This window comes from Pygoscelis adeliae, unplaced genomic scaffold, assembly GCF_000699105.1.
Source record: "Pygoscelis adeliae isolate BGI_AS28 unplaced genomic scaffold, ASM69910v1 Scaffold61, whole genome shotgun sequence".
In the NCBI taxonomy this organism is placed as follows: Eukaryota; Metazoa; Chordata; class Aves; order Sphenisciformes; family Spheniscidae; genus Pygoscelis; species Pygoscelis adeliae.
In genome coordinates this window covers 841,831-853,545 of record NW_008824010.1, presented here as the reverse complement: position 1 = coordinate 853,545, position 11,715 = coordinate 841,831, and positions in this window count along the sequence as shown.

The following is an 11,715-nucleotide window of genomic DNA, read 5'->3' as shown; positions in this document are numbered from 1 at the left end:
CGGTACGCCATGGTGAAGGCAGGTCTAAGAGATGCGGTGGCAGAGGCAGGACCCCATCCCCTAGGGCCAGCAGCATTTTGTCTTGACCATGCCGTGTGGAATTATCTACTCATCCCTGGCAATAAATAACCCACCAAGTCCTATAGGAAACCTACCCTGCTTCTGTAGCAAGAGACTATCCGCTAATGTGCACGTACAAGAAGGTAAACCAACCTTTTTTTGAGCTGGAAAGTGGCATGTTTTACTGGAAAACCAAACCAGTTTGCTTTGGCTGTGCTGCCGCCCGTCCTCATGGCAGCTGTAGTTCTGCTGCTATTCCCTGGTTGAGGTACTTAATGCCAGAGGTGTTGTGGCAATATGTTGGAGCTGAAACGTATTGGCCTCATACCAAAATAATTCACTTAGGGTTGTTTGGCTTTTTTTTTCCGATGAAAAATCAAAATTTCCTCTGCAAGATGAGACATGATTTCAGTGGGGTGGAGGAGGATTGAGTGGTGGTGGTGCGGGAAGAGGAAATAACTTTCTTTAAAAAAAAAACAACTCTAAAAATGACTTTTCCTTTGCAAAATAAATTTTATGACACATTTTTCTACCAGCCCTAATTTTGAACAGTATTAGCAGTTTGGTGCCAGCCTGATGACTGCTGGAGCAGCTCACATTCCTATAGGAAAGAGGTATAAATCCCAGCACCAAATCTGAGGCTGGCAATGGGCCTTTCTCCCTGGGGCCCTGTGGACTAAGGTATCCCCGTGCGGAGGCAGCAGAGGAGACCATCTCAGTGGGATCAGTGCACAAAGCCGTGGTCTTCTCACAGCTATATTAGAAATACAAATCCTGCAATGAACCGTTCAAGCATAGAAATGCATTTTGGCTCTCAGATGGCTGATAAAATAGTTGTATGAATAGACAGCTGAGTTAGTGATGGGATTAGATAACAATCTCATTTGGAGAGAAATTGTTCCTAAGGGGTCTGGTTTGGGCTTCCCACGTGTTGCATTGCAAAGGCCCCCCATTGCATCTGCTCAGGACTGGCCGCCTCCGCAACGTGGAGTTGCAGGACGGTGACTTATGGGGAAGGGTGACCTTGCATTTCAGATGCAAGACTTGAATTCAGTTCCTGGCTCTACCCTAGAGTTTCTCTCACCCACATGTTGGCCTCCTTGTGCCACCAGCAAGGCGTGGAGCCACCGTGGTGTCCAGGGGTGGGACCTCTCTGGACCCGTTTGTGTTTTATTAATAAGCTGAAAGAGAGCTGCAGGCTCCAGATGCCGTTACAGCTGACAAATGGGGTCAGGGTGCATGTGCATGCTCTGAGCCTCCGTGAGCTCTGGCTGTTTGTCATCCCTGAACCCAAAAAGGAAAAAACACAATTTTCAGGACATAAAGAGCAGAAAAGGTTTCACCGCTCGCTGGTTTGCTTGAAGCAAACGGATCAATACCACTTGATACATAACTAAATAAAACCAAGCCAGACCCAGCTTGCTGGATCTCCAGGGATATATTTTGTGGCTGAAAAGGTGGCTTTTCTCCTTAGAAATGGCACTGTTTTCCCTGTTTTGTGGGTATTAAGGGAAAGAAATGGGAACTTGTCAGTTTTTTGTGGTTTGATCTGGTTTTTGTTGAATGACACCCTGAACGCTGGTTATCAGCACTTGAGCTCCTGCCCCTGTTGCAAGACTGGTGCAGTTTCACTGTAGTTGCTTGTCCATGAGCAGATTTGATCCCGAGTAGTGATGGTGGATAGAGGATTTGCTGTTGGCCTCACCGAAAGAACTGGTTCACTACATTCCCAAGCGAACTTTGTGGGGAGAAGGGAGGTATTGAGCAGGTGTCTTCTGTGGAAAGCATCTTACGAAATGGAAGTTTTCCAGTTTGGTATTTTTTGGTAGAGTTTTTCTTGAAACATTTCGTGGAGTTTTGGGCCACTGACTGGCCTTTCTCCACCACTGTGGGACTATTTTTCTTGATCAAAAAAACCTAATTTTCCTTTGGGCCTCTCCTTCTCAAAGTGCTGCCCAGAGCATGGCCTTCTCCTCAAACTGTGCAATCGTTTCCTGATGGAAAATTATGTCCTCCAGCTTCAGTAGTGAGAAGGCCCTACATGTTTCTTGTACAACTGCTCCCATGGAGCCATGAGAGAAGGATAGTTTACGACCAGGTGACCACCACTGTGGGACTATTTTTCTTGATCAAAAAAACCTAATTTTCCTTTGGGCCTCTCCTTCTCAAAGTGCTGCCCAGAGCATGGCCTTCTCCTCAAACTGTGCAATCGCTTCCTGATGGAAAATGATGTCCTCCAGCTTCAGTAGTGAGAAGGACCTACATGTTTCTTGTACACTGCTCCCATGGAACCATGAGAGAAGGATAGTTTACAACCAGGTGAGGTCTCTCTAATGGTGGCAAACGTGGCTGCCTTTTGGTGGATCTAGAGACCTTCCCGGTGTAATGGAGCTTCCAGCCTCCACCTCCCCGGCTAGCAGGGCTGTGGCGGCTGGGGTGCATCCCTGGGCGCTGGCTCCGTGTCCTCCCCACCTCACCAGTGCCACACTAAGAGAGGTCAGCAGGGAGCTGAGCGCTCTGCGATGATGGAGACCTCATGTTTGTTTTCCTGTCTTGCTGGCGAGCTGTGCGTCTCCTGAGGAGCAGCGCAGGAGCAAGCAGCTGGTGGGAACCAAATCGTTGTGCTGCAGTAATGACAATCTCTGGTGTATGAGCTCTGAGAAGCTCCTCTGTTATGTGCTCTGCCCCCAGAATGAGTAAATAAAAGCCTCCTCATTTATTTATGATGCAAATAGCAACTTGTGCATTCAGCTCTAGGATTTGTTGATTATTTATTTAGAGCCGCTTGTCTCGGAGGCATGGGCTGTTTGCGTGCAGGAGGCATCTGTCTGGGTTTATTACCCACAAACAAACATTTTGCTTCTCGGGCCATGGCTGCTAATGTTTTTGAAAGCCTGCTGTGGAAATGAAAATCCTTCCAGGGAGACACAGATCCCGTGGTCCTTCCTCTTCAGAGTCAATAGCAGCTCACGGTCCCACCAGCCCCTCTGAAAATCCCAGCTGCACCATATCCCGCCCCTATGGAGCAGTTGAACACTGAGCTCCTTTGGGCATGAAGGTTTTGACTGTGATAGCACCAAAAAGTGATGGCTAAAATCTTGTTGCTGTAGGTCCTTGGCCTCAAAAAGCTAAAGGCAAGATGGGTAGGAGATGCATACAGGCAGACATGAAAACAGTAAGACAGTATTTGGCCTGATATACTAGTAATGGTTGCTTGGGACCTCCTTCCTCTCCATCCGCAATGGGAGACAGAGTGTCACTGTGTACCAGAAGTGTTGGATTTGTCTTGTTCCACAACCAGACACAAAAAGAAGCTTCACTGGGTTTCCGGAGACCTGGGGAGTGAATCAGTGTTCCTCTGTGACAAGGTGTCTTTCAATACTCCTGGTTCTTCTCAGGCTGGAGGCTGATGAAATTTTAGCACTTGGCTTTAGGAAGCTAATGACACTTTTTTGATGCACCCTTCTCAGGTCATCCCCTTGGCTTTGACAGTTGATGGAGCGCAAGTGCTTCTGCAGAGAGCGCCTCTTTAGTGATCCATGGCACGGACCCGACCTCAATTCCAAAGCTCTGGTGAGTACAATCCTGGACAGCATTTTCAGTGAGTGCAAAGGCAAGGAGGGAAGGGCTTGTCCCAGCAGATGGATGAGCCCAGAAGGGTTAGATTATGACGAAGGAATTCCATCCATCCCCGCTGGTCGCAGTTGTGGCACCATCACGGGACTCCGGGAGGAAAGGCACCGGTGGCTGGCCCTGGCCCGCTGCCATTATCTCATTATGTACCAAGTTCTTCCTTGCTGAAATGTCTGTCTTTAATTACCCTGTGCAGGCATCTCTTCTTTGTAAAATGATGCCACAGTCAGAGTTTTAGAGGAGAGAGCTGATTTTTTGAGATTTCTTTTCAAAAAGCTGTATCTACCCTTTTATTTGACTGCCTGTCTTGCAGTCTTAGGGCCCATGGGCAGGAATTATATTCTCAGTACTCCCGTGGTCTGTTTTTGCGGGGTAAAATCATTTACATCCACTAAGTCTCAGAAATGTGAGGTAGAAACAGAAGAACTAATTCATACTCTGTAGTACAGCTGGCCAACCTGCAAGAGAGGACGATTAAGTCCAGACTTAGACGATCAAACTTAGGCACCTAAATGAGTGACCAAAGGCTCTGGTCCAAGCTCAGATCATTGTAGGTCTTGGATCTCTTCTCTTGCAGACTGAGAAAAGGTTGCTGTTAAGCCAGATAGATTTTGCTTGGCTCCTTCACTCATGGCAGGATTTCCAGGGCTTTCCAGGACTTCAGCCATTCTCATGGGTCTTCTCTGAATCCTCCTCCAGCTTTTCAGCCTACATCTCAAGGTGTGGAGCTGCCTAGGACCTTACAGGCAAGATCCAACCTGAATTCTGGATACCTTGTGCAGGAAGCCACCCCAGTGGTTAGTGGCAAAAAGTCTTTTAGAGCTGGCAAAGTCTAGAAAAAGGGGGATATCTAGGAGCCCCTGGGCTTGGAGAAGGCATTTAAGGTTTGAAGTGGTGCAGCACTCCTGTAGCAAATAATCAGCATGTGTCCTGGAGGGACAAAAGGGTCCGGATACAGATAAACAATGGAGTGGTAAATATTGTGCCTGCTCTGTATGTGTGTGTGTGTGCCCAGATGTGTACACATCTGGACTGATTTTGGGAGGTACTCAAATACCAAAGAAACCTACAGAGATGCACAAATGGGGCCTTGGTGACTATCAGTGTCTCACCTGAAACACAATATCAGCTAACGGGAAGGAGAGCTGGGGATGGGTCTCAGCTCTGCAGCGGGGCAGGACACAGCCTGCGGCTGTTTTCCGCGGGTGGCTCTGATGCACAGCCGGAAGACCCCTGCCCCGGTACAGCACTGGCCACTGGGGCTGGGGTGGGTTCTCCAGCCGCTTCGGTCAAGCCAGAGTGAATCTCATTGAGGGGCACGGATGAGGAGGGGGTAACGAACTGTTTAGAGGGCCATGGATAGCAGCTTTCATCAGCTGTCATTTCCCATTACAACTGGCTCAACATAGAAACGCAGCGCAGGGCCCTGGGAGGAGAGCTTCCCCCTGCCTTCCGAGGCCCAGGCAGCTCCATCCACAGTCTCCTCTGGCTCTTTGGAGACTGAACCTTTCAGCTTGAAACTGCTACAGTGACTGCTAAAGGGCTGGCTGGACCCACCAGCTGCAGGACACTAGCTTGCCCCTCGCTTAACGGCATAGAGAGGGGGTCAGAAGTGACCAGGACCTTGCTGTGCTTGATGTGAGTTGATGTGGATGATGCACAAATACAAACTTTTGCAGACTTGAAGGAGTTCTGCAGCACCTAACCTGAGCGCAAGGATGCAAAGTGCATCAATCTTCAAACAAGACCTTATGTATAGAGAGCCTTCTACCAAAAGGGAGCAGAGAATTTGATGTAAAAAAAGAAATATGCTTCAGTTGCTGTGGAATACAATATCCTCCTGAGCTGGCTTGCATTTTGCTTCACAAAGATCAGCTGTCCACCAAACTACCAATACTTCCCAAACTTGGCTGCATTTCAGTGCTTGTGGGATGTAGTATAAAAAGAAAAGGAGGACGATTGAGTGTCTTTGTTTCCAATTGACCATGGTGCAAAGTGCCTAAATCGAAGCCTGAGGATGGAGCTATGCCCTCTGTGTATGGATGGTTGCAGGAGTTCTTGGTGTCATTTCTGGTTGGAGATGGGTGTGGTGGTGCTGGAAAGGAAGGTGAGCTTGGAAAAGGAGTTTCCGGCAGGGAGTAGCCAAAGGAAACTGATTTATGCCAATAAATTGGAACTGGGATTACAAAGGCAGAGAATAATTCTTACGCTCTGAAGCTCATTCATTTGCTTAATTCTGGGTTCGGGTGGTTGGTACAGGAAAGGATGGTGGCCAAGGGCTGAGCACGGAAATCCCCAAAACCCTAACAAAATTATTCACTTTTCTTAACGAAGCAGTGTGTGCGGGCAGCTCTGAGCAAGCAATATGCCAAGCATGATGGCTGGTGCTTGCCAGTGCCCAGAGACGCTGTGGGTGTGCGTGGGGGGAGAAGGGCTGGGAGGAAGGAGGGGGTGGAAAAGCCGCATTGCTCCAAAGCCAAGGCGGGGATGGAACAGAGAAGGGGTGTGAAGGACAAATAACACTTCTGCAAGAGCAAGCCTTATAGAAACCGCTGCTGCACTCCAGTTCCTCGGTGTCTCCCCACCTGCAGCTCCCTTGAACCTTCCCTTTCATCCCTTCAATCTTTATTTCATTTGATTAATAAAAAACTTCTTTCCTTCTCTCAGCAGAGATACTGGAGCACAGCCCACGGGTTAGGAGTGGAGGGAGGGAATAGCTGCAGCTTGGCTTCTCCTCTCTGACCAGCAGCCAGCTCCCTATCTCGGGATGGATCCAGCAGGAGCACGGGAGCTCACATCCAAGAAGCCCCGGTGCTCTGCCAGGGCCACACAGGTAGCAAAGAGCCCGATAGAAAGTTAAGTGCAACATCTGGGAGTCTTTTCTTTCTGTTGCCTCCCCTGTATTTCAGAGCAGTAACTCTGATGTGCATGGAGGGCTTGCCAAAGCTCAGAATCCTCCAGTCTCCCACACAAACACCCCTGTGTGTGCACAAATGCGCTCCTGTGTCTGTCTAGGAAATCTGGATCAGAGGACGACCATATTCTGGAGTAATATGTTGCCTGTGAGACCCTGAGGTTCTTTGTAGGTGAATAAGTAGTAGGTTGTTCTGTTTGGCTCTTTGTTCAGCCTCGGTGCTGCTGCCCCAGGGCAGAATGGGCCGGGGACTACCAATTCTCCCTTCTCCTGCTTCTCCTGCATCCTCCCCTGAGAGTCTAAAACTGCAGCAAGTAGATAAAGGAAGACGAGCCAAAATACTCCTGTGAGAAGGAAATGGATCCAGGCAAGGGGGAATTGGCCTCCCTTGCTGTTCATCAGTGATGCCCCACGGACTGCCAACTATTTGCTTTCCCATCTGCATCCCGGATGGTCTCAGGCAGCGGACAGCTTTGCAAGGAGTGGGAATCTGCACTCGGGCTCTCCCCATGAGCCCTTGCCTAGCAGCATGGCTCTGGTCTGGAAACAGTCAGCATCGCTGAAGGGCTGTGCAGTCTTAACAGGTTGGCTGTGATGGTTTTTCCTGGTGTGTGTACAAGCTGCTGGTGGCCTTGGTGGGATGGAGACAAGCAGAAACCTTCCCCGCCAGTGCTCAGGCAGGGAAGCAGGATGCTGCTGGGAAGCAAAAGGGGAAACAGAGCCTGGGGGAGAGGAAGAAAAAGGCCAAGGCAGGCTCAAGATACGGAGCATGTTTAGGGCAACAGAGTTGGCCATCATGGTTGAGGATAGGCGGGTTGGTTTCCTGAGCCCATAGAGCCCCATTCCCATAACTGGGCATTTTGGGCCATATTTACCCCCTACATAGCAGCAGAAAATGATTTAGTTCCCACTTGTTCTGTTTTGGAAATCAAGTACCTTAATAGGAGCCACAAGCTTGGAGAAGGGGTTTAACTCTTATTTTCTTGTCCAAAGGCTGGTCTGGAGATAAAGGTGTTGATTGAACCTTCCTTAGTCTGGCAGGGACAGGGCTGCCTCGTGCGGGGCTTCCCTTCCTGCCTGCGGGGCGATTTGCAGCACTGCGGGTGCCCAGTTCTGTTGTCTTTTGGGACATTCAGGAAAAGAAGTGCAGAATCCCTTCTTTGTGCATTCAGAGGGCAAGGATTTGATGCCAAGGACGGGTTCATACAAAACTTGGCTTCAGTTTTGGTGATGGTCTCTGTATTCTACTCTCGTGAAACCATCGGTAAACAGCGAGCCTCTGCCACCGGGCAAACGCAGCCATGGATTTCACGAGTGGATTTGAGGCAAGCAGTTGCAAACCTCTATCTGGATGCTGCACCGTTTGGTGTTTGCATTTCTTACTGGTGCTATTCCTGTTCCTGGTCTTACTTTGCATGATTTTTCCCGGTCTTTGGTGGCTGTACTTAGGAATGGTTACAGAGATGTCTACAAAATTTTAAGAAGTCCAACATTTTCATGAATGCAATCACAAAGTAGAGTTTGGTGATTGGAAAGCGTTAACACTAAATACTGGTTCAGGAAATGAGCACGTGCCTCAGGTCTGATGCATTTCAGGAGGGGCAGTTAAGCATCTAAGATGCACCCAGTAACGTTTGTTAGTAACTATTTCCAACTTCTTCATTCCTGAGAGATGTGTTATCCAGCCTGGGAATGGGAGTACTGCCACGTGACTTGACTGAGTAATCACTGATACCAACAAATAGTTTAAGTTGATAATTTCCTAGCAACAGAACTAGCAAATTCTATTTCTGTGAGCCATCCAGCTGAGAGACAGTGACAAAAGTGAAAAAACTTATGTCAGGAATTAATTGTGAGCAGAGAAGGAGTCCAGTGTCAGTGATGCAGGAAAGACACAAGAAAAGGAAAAAAAAAAAACCCTACAGGAAGATAGGATTTAAACATCCACAGAAGACATGCAAATGCAGCCATTTGCTCGATGAGAGGCCTCTGGATTTTTCCTAATGAACTCTAATGCAAAGAGGAAATTAAAGAACTCTGTTTTCCACTCTGCCCAGTTGCAAAGCGCCTGCACGGGGAGCGGGGGCCGGTGCCAGGGAGGAACGCTGTAGTGCATGCTGACGGGGGAAGGATTGGGCCAAGGAGGAAAGTTTCTGCTCTCAGGCTGACAAACGGTACCTGTTGGGATTTTTTTTTTTTTTTTGACAGAGTATTCTTGTTTGTTAAACAAAGCAAACAACTAATTCAACAAAACCAAAACTTTAAGCAGGAGAAGATCAGCCTGGATAAACGTCTTGACCAAGTGTTTTTCTTTTTTCTTTTTCTGAAAGGGTCTTCCAAGATGGTCCAATATCTGAGACCATTTCTTTTTTGAAATAGAAACATCCGGTTTTCAAGTCCATAATACTTTTAATTTTGAATTGTAAGCTAAGTATAGCATGATCGGGGCTTCTTTGCTGAAGGTTTGGGAGAATTGAAACCAAATGTTTAAAAATTATCTATCCAAAATGCTTGGCTTGACTGAACTCAAACAACTGTTGTTTTTTAAAAACTATAAACAATATTGAAATTCTGACTGTTTATCCCCATATGACTTGAGAATTGTTTACAATTTTTAGACATTTTTCAGGAACTGAAAACCTGTTCCTCATGTATATTTATGCTGGCAGCTGCTATCTAAAGGACAGCTCAGCTCCTCGAAAAGTAGAAGCATATGACAATTTTCTCTTTAGTAAAGCTGGTAAAATACGGGGTGTCAAACCAGGATGAATTCCCCCGGCCAGTTTGGCCAGCCGGGCAGCGGTTGTGTCCGGGCAGCGGTTGTGGGGGCAGTGGTTGCATCCGGGCAGGCTCCTCTGTGGCATTTCCCTCCGGAGCGCCGGTGCCGAGGGTCCGACGTGCACCGCGAAGCCCCGCTCTCCCCATGAGCTCCCCGGCTCCGGGGCGCACTGTGTCTGAGATTGAAATGTGAGACTTTGACTTTGGATGGACATTCCCGTGCTGCCTGGAAAACGAGTCGCAGCTTCTGTTTGGCTGAGGCGGGATCCGCACCCGGGATCTGGCCATGCAGGCGTGCGGGGTGCTGTGGCCAGGGCTGGGCTCCGGCTGGAGACCAGTCAGCTCTTCCATTAGTAAGTTTTTCTGAGGCAGTGAAAGCCCAGATTTGATCCTGGTGGCAGACGTGGTGATGTATACGGGCAGCCCATTACTACACCAGCAGCATCTTCCAGGCGCCTCTTACATGAGTGTCTGCTCCGGATGGCACGGCTTGTGCCAGACGGGGCAACTGCGGACCAGGGAGAGCTCATATGGCACCTCTTGCTCACCGAGACATACAGGGGCAATGTCCAATTTATATGGGCAGAGCTGGCCGTGTCCTGAGCCCCAGCCCTGCCAGCAACTCACATGGGTAGCCATACAAATAATTTCTTTATTTAACCTTGAATCTTCTCATTGTGGAAAACGGAGGAGTTTGGTCTCAGGCCAATACTGGTTTTGAGTTACAGGGAACCACAGTGGCTTTTTTTTTTAAATCATGGTGTCGTGATGCCGTTGGTTATATCTTTATAATTCCCATGGCAGGTGGCTAGAGATGTGTCTGGGGGATAGGATGTGCCCCTGAACTGGGGTCCTTGGACTGTGGCTTCGCTTTGGACAACAGACCCTGACTGAGCTTAGCAGACACGCTCTTTTGGTCAGAAGAGCTGATTAAAACTACAAGTGGGAAATGGCTCCTGGCAATCCAGCAAATCCTGTGACGCTGCTGAACTGATAATGTTCTTGGAAGGCCCCGGCTGGATGCTCTCCTCTGCCTCCACCAGCCCTGCCCAGCCCTGCGCCTTGCTGGATCCTGCCCTGATCGCAGGGGGAGCCTGCGGTCAAAGCACAAACCCTTTTGCACACCCTGACGCTGTGGGTCCCGGGAAGCTGCTGAGGCTGTTTTGCACCAGCAAAGTCCCGGTGAGCTGCAGACAAGGCAGCGTGCAGCTGCAGGCGTGTGGAGGGGCAGGTAATTAGATTTCGTGACTGTGTTTGCCCTGTCGATACGATGCATTTGGCTGCTTTCCTCTGTGCTCTTAAACTTGTCCTTCTCAGGAGAATTTTTTCACTCCGTTGCCATCTGTTCTGTGCCCAGCCATGGGGGGTCTCCAGCAGTGAGCAGTATAGAAAATCTATTGATTCTGTTCCATAAGCCCTGTACAAGGGAAGGTAAGTGCTCCCCAGCCAATACCTCTCAGTCATTTCCTTTAGAAGTTGCTCACATGCCCTAAATCACAGCTGTTGGTGAAAGAACAAAAGAAATGAGTTGGAGAAACTGTGGTTGAGCGGGTCTAATCCTGTCTACAACATCACCATTGCCCGGGCGTTAATGGAGGAACTCACAGAGGCCAGATGCTGGTGTGTCTGTGAAGAAGGACCCTCCGTTACCAGGACTGTTCTGAGTTGCAGGAGAGGAAATAGCAAAGAGGTTTGGCAAGGGAGATGTACTTGTGGCTGATAAGCTGTGTTTGAAGTTCCTCTGCTGCACTGAGGACCTCGGGTAACACTCACACCAGCGAATTTGGCCTCCAGAAATTACACAGTTGTCTTAAGAACCATGAGATGATTATTACCATTATTATTCCTATTTAACGATGCTGAAATGCAGGTGCTGAGTCTTTCTTGAAGAGCTCTGCTTGGCTCCCAGCAGCTTTCGCCATGAGCCAAGCTGTCCCTAGGGCATTTCTTGGTCATCAGATTTGGAAGGTCTCTGGCTGAGCGGTGCGCTTGAGGCTCGGCATGGTGTTGGCCTTCGCTAGCAACTTCACACCCGGGTAGGCAATGCATCCAAAGCTGCACTCACACGGTGTGGTACTGAGCCTGAGGGCAGCGTCGGACTTGAATTAATGAGAGCTTTCCCCCACGGAGCAATGAGCTGCGCTGCCTCTGGGACGGAGCGAGCTTGAGCGGCGCACCAGCCCCTGCGCAGCGGTGTGGACAGGCGTAAGATGAAGGATGTGTAATTTTTTTCAAAAGCTATGGCTGGCCAATGTCTTAGGTAATAAATGCTATGAACTGAGGAATGCAGCTGCCTTATTGCCTGGCGGAGGGGAATTCATTCTGCACAT